The 18,531-nt window shown below is 46.1% G+C and overlaps 2 protein-coding genes across 3 annotated transcripts in view; one reads left to right on the forward strand and one right to left on the reverse strand.

Moving 5' to 3' along the window:
- The window catches only part of NEU2 (neuraminidase 2), a 74,906-nt gene that overhangs the window by 16,303 nt on the left and 40,072 nt on the right, over positions 1-18,531 (reverse strand). The gene's annotated exons all lie outside the window — the stretch shown is intronic.
- The window catches only part of NGEF (neuronal guanine nucleotide exchange factor), a 108,896-nt gene that overhangs the window by 177 nt on the left and 90,188 nt on the right, over positions 1-18,531 (forward strand). The window contains exon 1 of one of the 2 annotated variants that reach the window (XM_073360198.1): positions 10,011-10,131. The exons of the other annotated variant lie outside the window; for it this stretch is intronic. The gene's annotated coding sequence lies outside the window, so the exon portion shown is untranslated. Of the gene's footprint in view, positions 1-10,010; positions 10,132-18,531 lie in introns of those variants that run through there. 2 annotated transcript variants of the gene reach the window in all.

An 18,531-nucleotide genomic window follows, 5' to 3' on the forward strand; every position in this document is an offset into this window, starting at 1 on the left:
GACGGAGCACAATTGTGAGGAAGGAATTTCAGCCAACAAACAAGGACATAAATGAGGAGTCCCAACTGGCACAGGCAGGGTGCCATTGTGTGTAGCTTATACTGTTGGAATGATAGTGGACAGAGAGGAAGGAAACACACAATTGGCACAGCACAGCACAGCACAGCAGTCACAAACAGGTCACACAGGGCATGACTTACTCTGCTGTGGGGCCCTTTGCACAAAACAGGCATTAACAATTTAGAAGAGAAAATGTAAAGATATAAGCAGCAAACATTCCAGGCACCACCCACCCAATTGACATCTCTTCTTCCAGGCCCATGACACAGGCTGTGATTTTGTTCCTGACAGCTATTCATCTGCAATCTCTTGCTAAAAAACTATTTTCCTTCTATTATCACCAGAACAAGCTTTCCCATTAGACTGCCAATAGTTCAGCAGCCAAATCCTTGTGAAATTGCTCAGCACACAATACAGTAATCCAGCAGTTCTCAAACATCATTGCACCGCAACCCCCTTCTGACAACAAAAATTACTTCATGACCCCAGGAGGGGGGCACCAAAGCCTGAGCCCCACCACTCCAGGCGGGAGGACCAATGTTGAAGCCCAGGGGCTTCAGCCCCAGGCAGGGGGGCCTGTAACCTGAGCCCTGCCACCTAGGGCTGAAGCTGAAGCCTAAGCCCCACTGCCCAGGGCTGAAACCTGTGGGCTTGGGCTTTGGCCCCAGCAAGTCTAATACCAGCCCTGGTGACCCCATTAAAATTGAGTCATGACCCACTTTGGTGTCTCAACCCACAGTTTGAGAACCTCTGATTTAATCTACTCTTTCCCATCAGTGAAAAGTTTTGTTTGTCTGTTTTGTTTAAAATGCAAAGTCCACAGGAGCTCAAAATCCCATAAGAACAAGCTTTTTCCTGAGATTTCAAGCTATTGATGGGCTCAGCTGTGTCAGAGGCGCTATGATATATTATTTCCTCGACTGTCTCGTCCATTCCTGGCTAAAAGCAGGAAATTGCACTAAAATTAAAAAAAAAGATTAAAAAATTACAGGAGCCTAACACTTTTGAACCTGCAAAAAGGCCAGGTTCACTTTGAGAGATGGGTGAAGGTTCAAGTCAGTTCTGATTTTCTCCAGACTGAGAAGTATTGATAAGTCCAGTTAAGACTGAATGTAAATATAGGAGCATATGCAGAACAATACTGTCAGTGAGCAGAAAAGTCCTGCCCAGAGATACACAGAGTACATATTGCTATCCGCTGCCATGGTTAGGGGGACATTTTCAGTGCTGGTGAAGGGATTAGCTATACAACCTCCATTAACTTTCACAGAATTACTCGGCTCCAGCAGTTCTGTACTGAAAATTTACATTTTGAAATTACTTATTCAAAAATTTCTACAAGCAGTTGTTACCCATTGTGTGTATTATGGTAGTGCCTAGCAGCAATATTTTCAGACTTCGGAGTGACTCTAATCCTTTCACAGGGCAACGGCCCTCTGAGGCCTGAAGTAATGAAAATTGACAGAAGCCATGTCATAAACATAAAGGGAAGGGTAAACACCTTTAAAATCCCTCCTGGCCAGAGAAAAAACCCTTTCACCTGTAAAGGGTTAAGAAGCTAGGATAACCTCGCTGGCACCTGACCAAAATGATCAATGAGGAGACAATATACTTTAAAAGCTGGAGGGGGGAGAAACAAAGGTTCTCTCTGTCTGTGTGTTGTTCTTGCTGGGAACAGAAAAGGAATGTAGTCTTAGAACTTAGTAAGTAATCTAGCTAGATATGCGTTAGATTCTGTTTTGTTTAAATGGCTGATAAAATAAGCTGTGCTGAATGGAATGTATGTTTCTGATTTTGTAACTTAAGGTTTTGCCTAGAGGGATTCTCTATGTTTTGTATCTGATTACCCTGTAAGGTATTTACCATCCTGATTTTACAGAGGTGATTCTTTTACTTTTTCTTCTATTAAAATTCTTCGTTTAAGAACCTGATTGCTTTTTCATTGTTCTTAAGATCCAAGGGTTTGGGTCTGTGTTCACCTATGCAAATTGGTGAGGATTTTTATCAAGCCTTCCCCAGGAAAGGGGGTGTAGGGTTTGGGGAGGATTTTGGGGGGGAAAGACGTTTCCAAGCAGGCTCTTTCCCTGTTATATATTTGTTAGATGCTTGGTGGTGGCAGCAATAAAGTCCAAGGGAAAAAGGTAAAATAGTTTGTACCTTGGGGAAGTTTTAACCTAAGCTGGTAAAAATAAGCTTAGGGGGTTTTCAGGCAGGTCCCCACATCTGTACCCTAGAGTTCAGAGTGGGGAAGGAACCTTGACATGGTGGCAGAGTGGTGGGATTAACCTGAAATCATTTTGAGATCAATTTGAGATTTTTTGAACAAGAAGCATAGATTTTAAAAAGGGAATTTTTTTTTCCTTTGGGCTGCTGGAAAGCAGGTTTTCAGCTGAAAGCAGTTAAAGGGTTTTTTGTCTCTGCTTGGGGGCCAGAGCAGAGACAAAAGGAAATTGTCTTTTGTGAGCTAGAGTTTTCTCTACGTAAAGGCAGGGTAGTTAACCTCCTGCAGGGAACTTCGCAAGTCTTCACACACCTGAAGAAGTTTTTCTTTTTTTTTTTCTTTTTTACCTAAGAGCAACTAGAGGGGTTTTCTGTCTATCTGCCTGGAGACAAAGGTGTTAGGTGTTTTTTTGTTTATATTTTTTTAAGGATTTTTCTGTAGGCTGACCATCCCTATCCGAGAACATAGGTATCTTATTACAGCACAGCAAAATTTTACAAGCCAAGTTTTTTGTTTGTTTTATTTCTAACTCTCGGGTGTAAAGTTAGTTAAAAACAGAGAGGCAAACATGACAGAGCCCAAAACAGAAACAGCTAAAGAGGCTGCCCACAGGAGAGCTATGGAGGCAAGGGGAAAAAAAAATGAAGCATACACTGGAGATGGAGAAGGCAAAGGCTCAGCAAAATAGCAATCCTTCTCCAGGTACTACTTCACATCCCAGGAAGTTCCCCACCTACAAGGCAGGCGATGATACTGAGGCCTTCTTAGAAAACTTCAAAAGGGTCTGCCTTGGGTACAGCATCTCTACAGACCAATACATGGTAGAGCTGAGGCCGCAGCTCAATGGACCCTTAGCTGAGGTGGTGGCTGAAATGCCTAAGGAACACATGAACAAGTATGAACTGTTTAAAACCAAGGTGAGAGTCAGAATGGGGCTAACACCCAAGCATTCCCGTTGGCAGTTCAGAGCCCTAAGGTGAAAAACAGACGTGTCATTTACCCGACATGCCTACCACATTGTAAAACATTGGGATGCCTGGATATCAGGAGCAAGTGTTAAATCTCCAAAAGATTTGCCCTTCCTAATGCAAATGGAGCTGTTCTTAAAGGGTGTTCCTGAGGAAATAGAAAGATTCTTCCTAGATGGGAAGCCCAAAACTGTAATTGAGGTGGGGGAGATTGGAGCCAAATGGGTAGAGGTGGCAGAAAAGAAAAAAAACTGGCTGCAGTTGGAGCGAATACCAGAAGGGACAACCTCAGACCACACCCTACTACCAGGGGCAGCCCAAGGCCCCAACTACCCCCAAGGAACCCTCCAGACACCTTATCGTCCCACCACACCATTCTCCAGCAACCCACCTCACCCCAGTGATCTATCAGCTGGACGATGTTTTAAATGTAACGAGCCGGGGCATGTGAAGGCCAGCTGCCCCAAGAACCCCAACAGATTACAGTTCATTGCACCGGAATCACACCAGAGGTCCTCAGGCCCAGATACCCTTGGAGCAGAGGGAAACTGTGAGTTGTGGGTGGGAAGAAGGTCACTGCGTGGAGGGACACCGGCGCACAAGTGTCTGCTATCCATGCTTCCTTAGTAGACCCAAATTTAATCGACCCAGAGATCCAAGTGACAATTCAACCCTTCAAGTCCAACTCTTTCAATTTGTCCACAGCCAAGTTGCCTGTCCAGTACAAGGGCTGGTAAGGAAAGTGGACTTTTGCAGTCTATGATGATTATCCCATCCCCATGCTGTTGTGGGAAGACTTGGCCAATCATGCGAAGCTAGCCAAGAGGTTGGGAATGGTCACCCACAGCCAGGCTAAACAAGCCGTCATGCCTAGCTCTGTTCTGAAAACTTCTACCAGGACCCGGTCAGAGGTGATGGACCCAGACCCCAGGCCAATGTTTGCAACAGCAATAGTGGATCCAGTCCCAGAGACCCAGACAGAGCCAGTCCCAGAACTGGAACCGGCGGAACAACCAGCACCAGATCCATTGCCAGCACTGAATCCAGTACTTGCAACCCCAACACCAGAGGGCCCCACCAAACCTGAACCGGCAGCAGCCGATAACCCTACACCAGAGACTCAGCTGGAGCCTGAACCCCAACATAGTGCACCAGCGGAGAGCGGTTCACAGTCAACGGAAACAGCCCCATCCCCTACATTGCTTCCAGAGGGACCGAGCCTAGGTCCACAATCCAATAGGAACTGATGTCTCCAGCATCAAGGGAACAGTTCCAGACCGAACAGGAAGCAGATGAACGCCTCCAAAGTGCTTGGACGGCGGCATGGAGCAACCCACTGCATCTCAGCTCTTCTAATTGATCCAGGTTTGTTGTAGAAAGAGGACTTTTATACAAGAAAACTCTTTCTGGTGGACACCAGGAAAACTGGCATCCTCAGAGACAGTTGGTAGTTCCAACTAAGTACTGGGTCAAGCTCTTGAGCTTAGCCCATGATCATCCTAGTGGCCATGCTGGGGTGAACAGGACCAAAGACCATTTGGGGAAGTCATTCCACTGAGAGGGAATGGGCAAGGATGTTTCTACCTATGTCCGGTCTTGTGAAGTATGTCAAAGAGTGGGAAAACCCGAAGACCAGGTCAAAGCCCCTCTCCAGCCACTCCCCATCATTAAAGTTCCATTTCAGCGAGTAGCTGTGGATATTCTGGTCCTTTTCCGAAAAAGACACCCGGAGGGAAGCAGTACATACTGACTTTCATGGATTTTGCCACCCGATGGCTGGAAGCAGTAGCTCTAAGCAACACCAGGGCTAAAAGTGTGTGCCAGGCACTAGCAGACATTTTTGCCAGGGTAGGTTGCCCCTCTGACATCCTCACAGATGCAAGAACTAATTTCCTGGCAGGAACTATGGAAAGCCTTTGGGAAGCTCATGGGGTAAATCACTTGGTTGCCACTCCTTACCACCATCAAACAAATAGCATGGTGGAGAAGTTTAATGGAACTTTGGGGGCCATGATAAGTAAATTCACAAATAAGCACTCCAATGATTGGGACCTAGTGTTGCAGCAGTTGATCTTTGCCTACAGAGCTGTACCACATCCCAGTTTAGGGTTTACACCATTTGAACTTGTATATGGCCACAAGGTTAAGGGGCCATTACAGTTGGTGAAGCAGCAATGGGAGGGGTTTACACCTTCTCCAGGAACTAACAGTCTGGACTTTGTAACCAACCTACAAAACACCCTCTGAGCCTCTTTAGCCCTTGCTAAAAAACCTAAAGGATGCTCAAAAAGAGCAAAAAGCCTGGTATGATAAACATGCCAGAGAGCGTTCCTTCAAAGTAGAAGACCAAGTCATGGTCTTAAAGGCGCTCCAGGCCCATAAAATGGAAGCGTCGTGGGAAGGGCCATTCACGGTCCAGGAGCGCCTAGGAGCTGTTAATTATCTCATAGCATTCCCCACCTCCAACCAAAAGCCTAAGGTGTACCATATTAATTCTCTAAAGCCCTTTTATTCCAAAGAATTAAAGGTTTGTCAGTTTACAGCCCAGGGAGGAGATGACACTGAGTGGCCTGAAGGTGTCTACTACGAAGGGAAAAGTGCTGGTGGCGAGGAAGAGGTAAACCTCTCCATGACCCTTGGGCATATGCAGCGCCAGCAGATCAAGGAGCTGTGCACTAGCTATGCGCCGACATTCTCAGCCACCCCAGGACTGACTGAACGGGCATACCACCCCATTGACACAGGTAATGCTCACCCAATTAAAGTCCAACCTTACCGGGTGTCTCCTCAAGCTAAAACTGCTATAGAACGGGAGATCCAGGATATGCTACAGATGGGGCTAATCCACCCCTCTGGCAGTGCATGGGCATCTCCAGTGGTTCTAGTTTCCAAACCAGATGGGGAGATACGTTTTTGTGTGGACTACCATAAGCTAAATGCTGTAACTCGCCCAGACAACTATCCAATGCCAAGCATAGATGAACTATTAGAGAAACTGGGACGGGTCCAGTTCATCTCTACCTTGGACTTAACCAAGGGTACTGGCAGGTACCGCTAGATGAATCCGCCAAGAAAAAGTCAGCCTTCACCACACATGTCGGGCTGTATAAATTTAATGTATTTCCTATCAGGCTGCGGAATGCACCCGCCACCTTCCAAAGACTTGTAGATGGTCTCCTAGCGGGATTAGGAGAATATTCAGTCACCTACCTTGACGATGTGGCCATATTTTTGGATTCCTGCGCAGAACACCTGGAACATCTACAAAAAGTCTTCGAGCACATAAGGGAGGCAGAACTAACTGTTAAGGCTAAGATGTGTCAAATAGGCCTAAACAGAGTGACTTACCTTGGACATCAGGTGTGTCAAGGAACTATCACCCCCCTACAGGCCAAAGTGGATGCTATCCAAAAGTGGTCCGTCCCAAAGTCAAAGAAACAGGTCCAATCCTTCTTAGGCTTGGCCGGATATTACAGGCGATTTGTACCGCAATACAGCCAAATCGCCGCCCCACTGACAGACCTAACCAAAAAGAAACAGCCAAATGCCGTTCAGTGGACCAAAAAGGTTCAGAAGGCCTTTAACCAGCTTAAAGCAACACTTATGTCTGACCCTGTGCTAAGGGCCCCCGAACTTTAACAAACCATTCCCAGTAACCACAGATGTGTCCGAGCATGGTGTGGGAGCAGTTTTAATGCAGGAAGGACCGGATCAAGAATTCCACCCTGTAGTGTTTCTCAGCAAGAAGCTGTCTGAGAGGGAAAGCAACTGGTCAGTCAGTGAAAAAGAATGTTACGCCATTGTCTACACTCTGGAAAAGCTATGCCCATATGTTAGGGGACGACGTTTCCACCTGCAAACCGACTATGCTGCACTACAGTGGCTTCATACTGCCATGGGAAATAACAAAAAATTTATTTGGTGGAGTTTAGCTCTCCAAGATTTTGATTTAGACATCCAACATATCTCAGAAGCTTCTAACAAAGTGGCTGATGCACTCTCCCGTGAAAGTTTCCCAGAATCAACTGATTAAAATCGTCCTTGAGATGTGGAAAATATTGTTAGTCTTTATATACTTGGTAGTATATTTAGAGGTGCATGTGTCTTTTCTCCTAGAGCTCCAGGAAGAAATCACAGCCAGCATTTCACCCGATCTGTGATCTGGGGGGCGTGTCATAAATATAAAGGGAAGGGTAAACACCTTTAAAATCCCTCCTGGCCAGAGGAAAAACCCTTTCACCTGTAAAGGGTTAAGAAGCTAGGATAACCTCGCAGGCACCTGACCAAAATGATCAATGAGGAGACAATATACTTTAAAAGCTGGAGGGGGGAGAAACAAAGGTTCTCTCTGTCTGTGTGTTGTTCTTGCTGGGAACAGAAAAGGAATGTAGTCTTAGAACTTAGTAAGTAATCTAGCTAGATATGCATTAGATTCTGTTTTGTTTAAATGGCTGATAAAATAAGCTGTGCTGAATGGAATGTATGTTTCTGTTTTTGTGTCTTTTTGTAACTTAAGGTTTTGCCTAGAGGGATTCTCTATGTTTTGTATCTGATTACCCTGTAAGGCATTTACCATCCTGATTTTACAGGGGTGATTCTTTTACTTTTTCTTCTATTAAAATTTTTCATTTAAGAACCTGATTGCTTTTTCATTGTTCTTAAGATCCAAGGGTTTGGGTCTGTGTTCACCTATGCAAATTGGTGAGGATTTTTATCAAGCCTTCCCCAGGAAAGGGGGTGTAGGGTTTGGGGAGGATTTTGGGGGGAAAGACATTTCCAAGCGGGCTCTTTCTCTGTTATGTATTTGTTAGATGCTTGGTGGTGGCAGCAATAAAGTCCAAGGGAAAAAGGTAAAATAGTTTGTACCTTGGGGAAGTTTTAACCTAAGCTAGTAAAAATAAGCTTAGGGGGTTTTCAGGCAGGTCCCCACATCTGTACCCTAGAGTTCAGAGTGTGGAAGGAACCTTGACAAGCCAGTAAAAAATGAAACTGGACTCAGCTCATAGAAGAAACTCCCCCCACTGAAGCCATCCACCAAGGAAATGCATGAGTACAAATAGGCCTAGGAGTGCACCCAGAAGATCAACAAACTTGGGCTTTGCCTATCCAATAGGGAAGCAAATTCCAGAATCAAGGTCATGCTTAAAGAGCTTATCTGTACAAACACTTAGTGTGCAGCAGGCTAGGGTGTCAATCCACCCTGCACTGGCCTGTGGCACACTGAACGTCCATGTGGGCCCTGCTGCTGTGCACTAAACATTCCCCGGGTCGCTTTAATCTACTCCTGGTTCAATGCAGAGTGGATCAAAGTGCACCGCAGAACTTTTAGTGCACAGCAGCAGAGGCCACATGGCTAGTTAGCATGCAGCAGGCTAGCACAGGATAGATTCACACCTCAGCTTGCAGGGACTGTGTTCTTATAGACAAGCCCTAAGAACATTCTGCAACTGGCCCAGAGTAAAAGTCATGAAGACCAATAGGAACAGTGAAAAGCTAGAATTCCATCAAAAAGACCTGGCAACCGGCATTGTGTGAAGTGCACAGAGATCTAACCCCTGCTCTTTCAGGCTATTACAGTAGCGTCTAGAGGCCGCAGCCCAGATCGGGACCCCCATCAAGTTATGTGCTGTGCATACACATAGCTGTTGAGGGACAGTCTCCTGCTAACAATCTAAACAGACCAGACAAAGGGTAGGAAAAAATAAGGGTTCATTACTGAAGTCCCGGAAGATTAACTGACTTGTCCAAGGTTCCACAGGGAGTCTGTAGCAGAGCTGGGAACTGAACCCACATCTCTTGCCTCCCAGTCCATTGCTTGAAACAAAACTCTCTAGGGTCATCCTACCATTGCCCAGTTCACCCACACGCTTCCTAAAACAAGGCATTAGGGGAGTTGTTAGAAGAGCCCTGTGCCATCCTCTGCAAGCAGAGGCCATTACTGCTACTGTATTAGGCTGGAAGGATAAAAAAAAATAAGTCAAAGGGAGAGAGCTGTGGAGTCAGTTTCATGTCATGCTGCTGTCAGCGAAAAAGGTTTGAACCTAGGACACATCAGCCAACTATTCATGGCAGTCTGTCAAATTAATGCTTTGCTCCAGTTCCATTTCAACCATGTCTGCTTGCACTGTCAGTGCGAGCAAGCAGATTCCCCTCCTAGCCTCATTAAGCAATGGAGCAGGGATCAGGCATCAGGCTGGTGAGCCTTCAATCTGCAATACGCTTGGACAGGACACTGGCTGACAGGCTGGTGAAGGAGGATTTGACTGTGCTGTCTTTTTATTTGTCAGGCTAATACAGACAAGTGTTGTGCTCTGAGCCAATAATAGAAGTAGCCTTCTGATAAGGTACAGGCTAAATGTTGACGCATACAGGTCAAGTCAAATTTACTTTGGACTGTTACGCTTGGAAGGGAAAAATTCTCCTGCCTGTAACTATACAGCTCTGGTTTTAAGCCCATGTCTGGGAGTGAGGGGAAGTGCATGTGCACAGGATACCAGATGATTGTAGGGTAACATCCAACCTTATGAGTTAGCCCCTTGAGGTAGGGTCTGTGACTGACCCCCCAGCCTTGCTTAGGGGGTGGTGCCGTGTCACGCCCATGGAGGGCTGGTTGTATCTCAGGCTGCACTCTCGGTCCCAGAGCAGCCTGGCACACTCACTGGGCCAGCGAGGAAGACAGTGCAAGATTGATCTTCAGGCTCCTCTCCACAAGTCTGCACTTGGCCCTGCCTCCTCCTTCCCTTCTCCCTAATCACACAAGGACTAATCATAATCTAGCCCTTCATATGACTTTTGGGCTTGGCATGGAGGAGACTGCCTAAAGAAGAGTCTGGTTCTCGTGACATTTCTTTGATGTGGAGAAAGCACGAGCTGCAGTGAAAAGTAAGGAGAGATTTATAAAACTCCATTAGGAGTAAGCAGTATGGCAAAGCCCTGCAGCAGGACTGGGCTCCCACAGGACCCACTGCCATAATAGCGGTAGTGGTAAAATGTACTTTGTTGTGGGCGGGATGGGTTGGGCAAAAAAAACTGGTGGTAATTTGCCCACTAAAACACTAAATTTCTCGTCAGTTTGTCATAAATAGAATTTCAGCAATGTAAAGTTCGGATTTTTTTTAAATAAAGGTTTTAATACTTCAATTTATTCAAGGAGTAGAAAGATTTGATGTCTATTATAACAGGAGTTAAAGTATTTTTACATGGTTTAAAACTATATATTAACTGACCAGGTTTTTTGTTTTTAGTAGCATGGTGGGAGGAGGGGGAAATCTGTCTCTCTTATGGGATTTGCAGGATCTAAAGTTTTTGCAGGTGGGAGCGGGACAAAAATGCAAGAGGCAGTGTGGGAGTGGGCATGGGAATTGCAGCCCGGGACGAGAGTGGGATTAAAAAAAACAGTCCCACACAGGGCTCTACAGTACGGGTTCCTTTTCATACCCACCTCATATAGTTTACTGCCAGAAGCAAGCCTACAGTTCAGGGGGGAAAGCCACAGTACACAGCTTAGACTTTGCCCATAAATGTTTCAGCCTTCAAGAATCAAAGGTGACTGATTTAGAAGCGACAGTTTAGGGCCATGATGACGTGACCTGGGTTTTAATCAGGAACAAAGACATGAGATGTGAGAGTTAATGGCAGGCTGGCTTGTCAGGGTCCATGAAAACACTGCAGTAGGAGGTGTATCTGGTTTGGAGGTTTTTAACCAGGCTACTTAGTAGACAGTCAGGCCTATTGCCCTTGGGACAGACAGCACTTGCATTGCCCAGGAAGAAAACTATAGCTGTGCCCATTTCTATTTCTAGATTTGCCCTGGTTACATGAGAGACACTCATTATGGAAAAAACAAGCACTGAAGGTTATTTCAACTACAGAGGAATAAGAACTCACTGGAAGTTGTACTGGAAACTATCCAGACTGTAGCAGTGAAAGAAGAGAGCTATAGTTGACCGAGCACTGAATAACTGAGGCCACGTCTACACTATGTGAACTACGGTGGCATAGCTATGGCATAATCCCATAGCATGCATCCTGCAGTGACAGAACAGGAGTTCTTCTGTCCACTTCCAGGAACGATGACAGTTAGGCCAATGGAAGCATTCTTCTGGTGACCTAGCTGCACCTAATCTGGGATTTGTGGAGGCAAAACTATGGCACTCAGGGGCATAGATTTTTCACATCCCTGAGCGCTGTAGCTATGTCAACCTAAGTTTTAAGTGTAGACAAAGCTGGAGAACTCTGCGGTCACTGAGTGGAGTATGCAGGCGAACACACTGGCAGAAAAGGTGCTAGGAAAGACGCTAAGAATCTTATTGGGCTGGATTCTACTTAAACTGGGTTTTGAATGACAGGGAGATCTGGACTGCGATTACTGCTATGGTGGGCTAATCTCGTAAAAGCATTGGGCTACATTCAGTCCTGGTATAAACTGATACAATTCTCTTGCTGACCTGTTTTCTGTGCATGTGTCTTTAGTGCTCATGAAAGGTACCAGACTGACAGCTCTGGACAATGAAATCCTTACATTTATGCACATAAAGAGTAGGGATAGGCAACACCCATGCAAGCAACCCGGCCAATTTACCTCTGCCCACATGAGTCACCCTGGGCCCAGGGGGCACGTTGTATGCAGAAGCCTTACAGCATTGCTTTGGAATGTGTAACGCTGACTTGCTGTTTCTGCTCTCTATGGTTAACAATGCCATGTGGACTGTTATGGGGGAGAACCTTACAAGAGTTGAGGCCTTGGGTGTTGCTCTTCCCAGAAGCAGTGAAGTATTGTCTACCCCTTTTTGTATATCACCAGCATATGGTAGTAGTTGTGCTCTGATACCTGTGTTACCAATGAATTCACACTCAGGGGCCCTGCACGCACATATCCCGCTGGCCAGCTATAGCACAACACCCTATTTATTACACTTTATAACACTGCTCCTGCCCATGCGCATTCACTACCAACAGCAATTGAAACCGATTGCCAATCGACTTCTCACAGGTAAGTTAACACCACCATCCCTTTGCCCAAGGAAGAGCAGGGGACCTTGAATCCTGCTTTCTCTAGTGACTTCTAAGTGGAGGTGGGCAGCACTGGAGGCAAAAAGCAGGAGGAGAAAGAGAAGGGGGTGACTGAGAGGCAGAAAGTGGCTAGGAAGTTGTCAATATGCAGAGGTAAGGCAACAGGGCAGGAGGGAGCAGGACAGGGTTTGCACAGAGTTTCACAGAAACACCGAACCCAGGAATGTACTTTTGCTATGACATATGCAATAATTTAAGGAAATTAATAAAATAAAGTTAGGCTTTTGTTTAATTAATTTTAAAGTCTTATAATGAAAACCAGAAAGGCCTGTAAATTTCCACTCATGCTTCTCAATATACTTTAAGAATTAGGTTGACTCTCCCTACATAGTCGCAGTGTATATGGCATGGCCCCACAGGGGGAATGCTTTCATGTCTAAGAGAGAGCTCTCAGCTACTTCCACGCAGTGAGACCCAGGGGATGAAGCATAGATATCTGTTGGACAGGATTGGAGACCTAGGAAGTTAACAAATGTGTCTTTGAAGCACTGACTACATTTGTAAGCTGTATTATGAGCTTGATATGCGATTTTAGTCTTTGTTTTTGCCATATAAAGAATCAACGAACAAAGTATAAACAGAAATAAAAGATGAGTCATTCTACTGGCAAGAAATATATCATGGGTGGCCAAACTGTGGGGCCCGAGCCACATGCAACTCTTTTACCATTAAAGTGCAGCTCATGGAGCCCCACTCCCCCCGTCCTCCCCATTCTCCACCTACCAGACTGGGGTAGGGGGAGCTCAGGACCTCTGCCTTGCACTGGGGTGGTGCGGTAGGGGCTTCTGCCCAGTGAGGAGGGGGGGTCTCGGGGCTTCTGGCTGAAGTCCAGAGTCCCATCAAGCACTTCCCATGGGGCTGAAGCCCTGAGCCCCGGCAGGTGTGCCCTGCCTCTCGAACTTCTGAAGATTGTCGTATGCAGCTCTGAGGGCCTGTAAGTTTGGCCACCCTGAAATATACATATTTATTAATGTTATTCATACACACATTCTGCATATATGTCAATATAGGAGTTGCTACAACTACCCCTATAATTATCTATGGATCCCCCTTTGCTAGGGCACTTAGGGGTGGTGAGCAGGGGTGGCAGGTTGTATAATTTTTGGTGGTGTCCAGAACGGGTACAAGTCCCGCCTCCCGACACCTGCCTAAGGCTCTGGGAGGGAGTTTGGGTGTGGGGGGGTGAGGGGTCAGGCTCTGGGAGGGAGTTTGGGTGTGGCTCTGGGCTGGGGCAGAGGGTTGGGATTCAGGGGGTGTGTGGGAGGAGTCAGGCTCTGGGATGGAGTTTGAGTCTAGGGTGTGGGCTCTGGGTTGGGGCACAGGAGGGGGTGCGGGGTATAGGCTCTGGGAGGGAGTTTGGGTGCAGGGTGCGGGCTCTGGGCTGGGGCAGGGGGTTGGGGTACAGGAGTGGGAGAGGGGTGCAGGTGCTGGGAGGGATTTTGGGTGCAGCAGGAGAGGGGTACATTAAACAGAGGGGCAGGGAACAGGCAAAGCTCTCAGGGATGATCGCTAAATGAGGCCCCATCCCGTAACTGCCCACAACTAAATCAATGTCATAAGAAAACCCGCATGCCACCCCAGCATCCCCCACAGGCCTAATCAGGCCAGTGGGGCTGGAGTTCAACAAATAGGGTTGGTATCCTTCTCTGCGCAGCTGATTGCCCTACTTGTGGATGGATGGTGTCCAGCCCTGGCTGGCTCCGGGTATGGTGGGGTGGGGGAGGGGTGGTTATGGAGTTATGGTCACTGCTTGTTTTCAGCCCCCATGTGTGCCACAGCTTTTTGGGCTTGACTCTCTGCTGTGCAATGATGAATGGGGGGCTCCAGGATTTCCAACTGTGAGAGTCGGAACAGCTGGTCCTCCAGATGCTGTGGGGAGCAACAACCAGCCTCTTTCCCTGCTCATGCTGTCAGTCTCTCTGACTCGACTCACGGGGGCCAGGCCACTTGGGTCATCTGAGCAAGCCAGTCAAAGCCCTGGTCCTGCTGTCACTGCCAAGGCAGGCAGCTGCCTCTGTGCTGCTCTCTGTGCCCTGAAGTCCCCATGCTGGCAGAGGCTGCATCTATAGATAAAATTAGGGAGACACTTTTTATGTGATCTATACCTTAGGGGGGTGTGTGTGTATAGTTGTATGAGTGTATACAAATACACACACACACACCACTTGCTTCTAGCCCTGAAAGATCCTGAGAGACCAGACTTTAAAGTTAGGACATTTTTATATCTAGAGAATCCATTTTAGGTCATTTTTTGAAGGGCTTTCAACGAATGAGTTTTACTCTCTCCCCCTCCAAGCTGCATATAGTTGGTCTCATGGTGACTACAGCATATGGCTTTGCAGAATGCATAAAATGGTGCCAATCCCCAAACATTTTTTAAATCTCTAAAGTGTTTCTAAAACAGGTTCTCTGTTCCACTGTGTGGCCCACACAGAATAGTGGGGCAAGATAAAAAGGCTTTGTTAGCACTAGTTTGCAGTGAGCTGCACAACGCACTAAAGGCTTTGCCTCCTGTAAATAAGGCACCAACCCAAAAGTCGCTCCAATAAAACTGTTCTGTACCACACTGTTGTGTAGTCCACAAAACCACCAATATCTTTCTATAAAATCACAAGCAGTAACTATCTTTTTACTTAGATTCCTGCACCTGGGCAGAGCCCCACTGACTTCAGTAGGGGCCCACCTGCCTGTGGAGCTCTTTAAAGGATCGGGGCCCATCTGAGTAACAGCTACAGCTGAATGAGTGAGGGCTGCAGCTGGATTTTGACCCATATTTGCCAAGCAGTCTTAGGGTGCATATTAAGCAGACAGTTTACAGCATGAGCTGTATTAGCTTCAATTCTGTGAAACACGAGGGAGGAAATCAATGTTTACTAAATGAAGGCTGTAAAGAAGGGGTGAGGCTTGTTTTCAGGTGCAAGTACCAGAGTTACAAAATAATTGAAACCATTAACAAAGAAGCTGAGAGGGTCTAGCAAACATGCATTTGTTTGTGTATTCAGATCATGCTATAAAAAAAAAAGCCACACACTCTCTGAAAGGTTGTTAGGTCAAAATATTGTCCGAACAATGGCCTCATCTGGTTTATTTTGTTTATTTTTAGAATGACAGAAATGCACAAGGCATGGTTTTTATGTTGGTGTTTTACATTTTCAGATAGAACATGAGAACTCATTGCTTTCAGATGGGTAAAACCTTCCAGATGAGGCCACTTTTAAGAGGCTAATACTTTTTAAAAGCAAATTAATAGATTTTTAAGGCCAGAAGGGACCATAATGATCATCTAGTCTGACCCATGGCATAACAAAGGCCACAGAGCCTCACCCAGTAATTTGTGCATTAAACCCACCACTTCTAATTGAGCACACCATTTCTTTTAGAAAGACGTTCAGTCTTGATTTAAAGGCTTCAAGTGACAGAGAATTAACTATGGCCCTAGGTAATTTATTCCAATAAGCTCACGAAAGCTTATGCTCAAATAAATTGGTTAGTCTCTAAGGTGCCACAAGTACTCCTTTTCTTTTTGTGAATACAGACTAACACGGCTATTACTCTGAAATCTAACAAAACAGAGTCCCTGCAGAAAGTGGTGTTGGTGGTTACGGCGGGGGGAGGGGGGCACTCTTTCCCAAATGTCAGTACTAAACTAATGGTCCAGCATGGTGTTAGGCCAGAGGGACCGTAGTCTTAGAGGTGACATCTTTTGGGTGAGAGACAGAGGCAAGATCCTCACCATCTACAGACACTGAAACATGCTGTGTGATTTGCAAGAGTATCAAAGGAAGGAGGGAGTTAGAATTTCCCCAGGAGATTGTGGCCAACTGGTGAATTCATTCACAACAGGTCTAGACACACACTACAGCAGTGAAAAGGCTGGCAGCTACCAGCACTTGGTTTACACTAGCACTCCCACCTGCTCCCCACCATTGTTATCACCAGCGGTAGAATATAAAAGTAAAATCCCCTTATAATGTAGCTGCCACTACCTAAGATGACTGATTGTTCATGGGATAACACAAATGCCTGAGCAAACGGGGTGAAGTGATCCACCATCACTGAAATACTCCTGCTGCCTCAGGTTTGAGGATCAAAAAGTCCACGCAAACTATTTCGATTGAAAATATACACAAAAACTGCTCAGGCCAGCTGCAGTTTCACGTTTCATGTCCTGATGCTGGTATTATGCTTATTTCTTGTATATAGCTTCAACATCTTTGGCTTGATGTAGCAGATAAAAAAGTACTATGCTTGGAACAAATCCAATTCCCATAACGAGTCTGATCATGCAGCCCCACAGTCTGCTCCCATTGTGCACTGAGTACTAGCTGTTAATCACATTCACCACCACAGAGGGTCCTGGCTTTCAAATATAAACAGTTCCATTCCTTTAGAAGCAACCGCAGCTTCCTCCTTCCCACACACATCCATACGACTGACTTTTCTTCCAGGAATCTTAGCAATTTTTAAGGTTACGACAAGTTTCTGGAGCTCTGTCTAACACACCAAGTTCAGCCAACTCTCGTACAACAGCATCTCCATCACAGAATTAAGCTTCTGCTCAAGCAAATTCTTCACGCTCTAAATTTTCTCTCGAGTCACAAGGAAAATCTTTAGTACTGCTTTACAAGCAGCTTTTGGCATCATCATCTTTATTTGCTCTGCCTTTTTTTTTTTTTTTTTTTTTAAATATCCTCCTATTCTCCCAGAGCTTGCCATTTGGGCCTGTAAACCAGCATATCTGTCTATAAGATAAACTCAAGTATTTCAGCAAAAACAACAAGGAGTCCTTGTGGCACCTTAGAGAATAACACATTTATTTGGGCATAAGCTTTCATGGGCTAGAACCCACTTCATCAGATGCATGGAGTGAAAAATACAGTAGGCAGGTATAAATATACAGCACATGAAAAGATGGGAGTTGCCTTACCAAGTGGTCAGTGCTAATGAGGCCTAGGGTGACCAGATGTCCTGTTTTTATAGGGACAGTCCCATTTTTGGGGACTTTTTCTTATATAGGCGCCTATTACCTCCCACCCCATCCCGTTTTTTCACAGTTGGTATCTGGTCACCCTAACAAGGCCAATTCAATCAGGGTGGATGTGGCCCATTCCCAACAGTTGACAAGAAGATGTGAGTATCAACAGAGGGAAAACAGCAGACTGGACTTCTACATAGAGTGCTTCCGCCGACGTGCACGGACTGAAATTGTGGAAAAGCAGCATCACTTGCCCCATAACCTCAGCCATGCGGAACGCAATGCCATCCACAGCCTCAGAAACAACTCTGACATCATAATCAAAAAGGCTGACAAAGGAGGTGCTGTTGTCATCATGAATAGGTCGGAATATGAACAAGAGGCTGCTCGGCAGCTCTCCAACACGAGTTTCTACAAGCCATTACCCTATGATCCCACTGAGAGTTACCAAAAGCAACTACAGCATTTGCTCAAGAAACTTCCTGAAAAAGCACAAGATCAAATCCGCACAGACACACCCCTGGAACCCCGACCTGGGATATTCTATCTACTACCCAAGATCCATAAACCTGGAAATCCTGGGCGCCCCATCATCTCAGGCATTGGCACCCTGACAGCAGGATTGTCTGGCTATGTAGACTCCCTCCTCAGGCCCTACGCTACCAGCACTCCCAGCTACCTTCGAGACACCACTGACTTCCTGAGGAAACTTCAATCCATCGGTGATCTTCCTGATAACACCATCCTGGCTACTATGGATGTAGAAGCCCTCTACACCAACATTCCACACAAAGATGGACTACAAGCCGTCAAGAACACTATCCCCGATAATGTCACGGCTAACCTGGTGGCTGAACTTTGTGACTTTGTCCTTACCCATAACTATTTCACATTTGGTGACAATGTATACCTTCAGATCAGCGGCACTGCTATGGGTACCCGCATGGCCCCACAGTATGCCAACATTTTTATGGCTGATTTAGAACAACGCTTCCTCAGCTCTCGTCCCCTAAAGCCCCTACTCTACTTGCGCTATATTGATGACATCTTCATCATCTGGACCCATGGAAAAGAAGCCCTTGAGGAATTCCACCATGATTTCAACAATTTCCATCCCACCACCAACCTCAGCCTGGTCCAGTCCACACAAGAGATCCACTTCCTGGACACTACAGTGCTAATCAACAATGGCCACATAAACACCACCCTATACCGTAAACCTACTGACCGCTATT

Source organism: Lepidochelys kempii, chromosome 9 (assembly GCF_965140265.1).
Source record: "Lepidochelys kempii isolate rLepKem1 chromosome 9, rLepKem1.hap2, whole genome shotgun sequence".
NCBI lineage: Eukaryota > Metazoa > Chordata > Testudines > Cheloniidae > Lepidochelys > Lepidochelys kempii.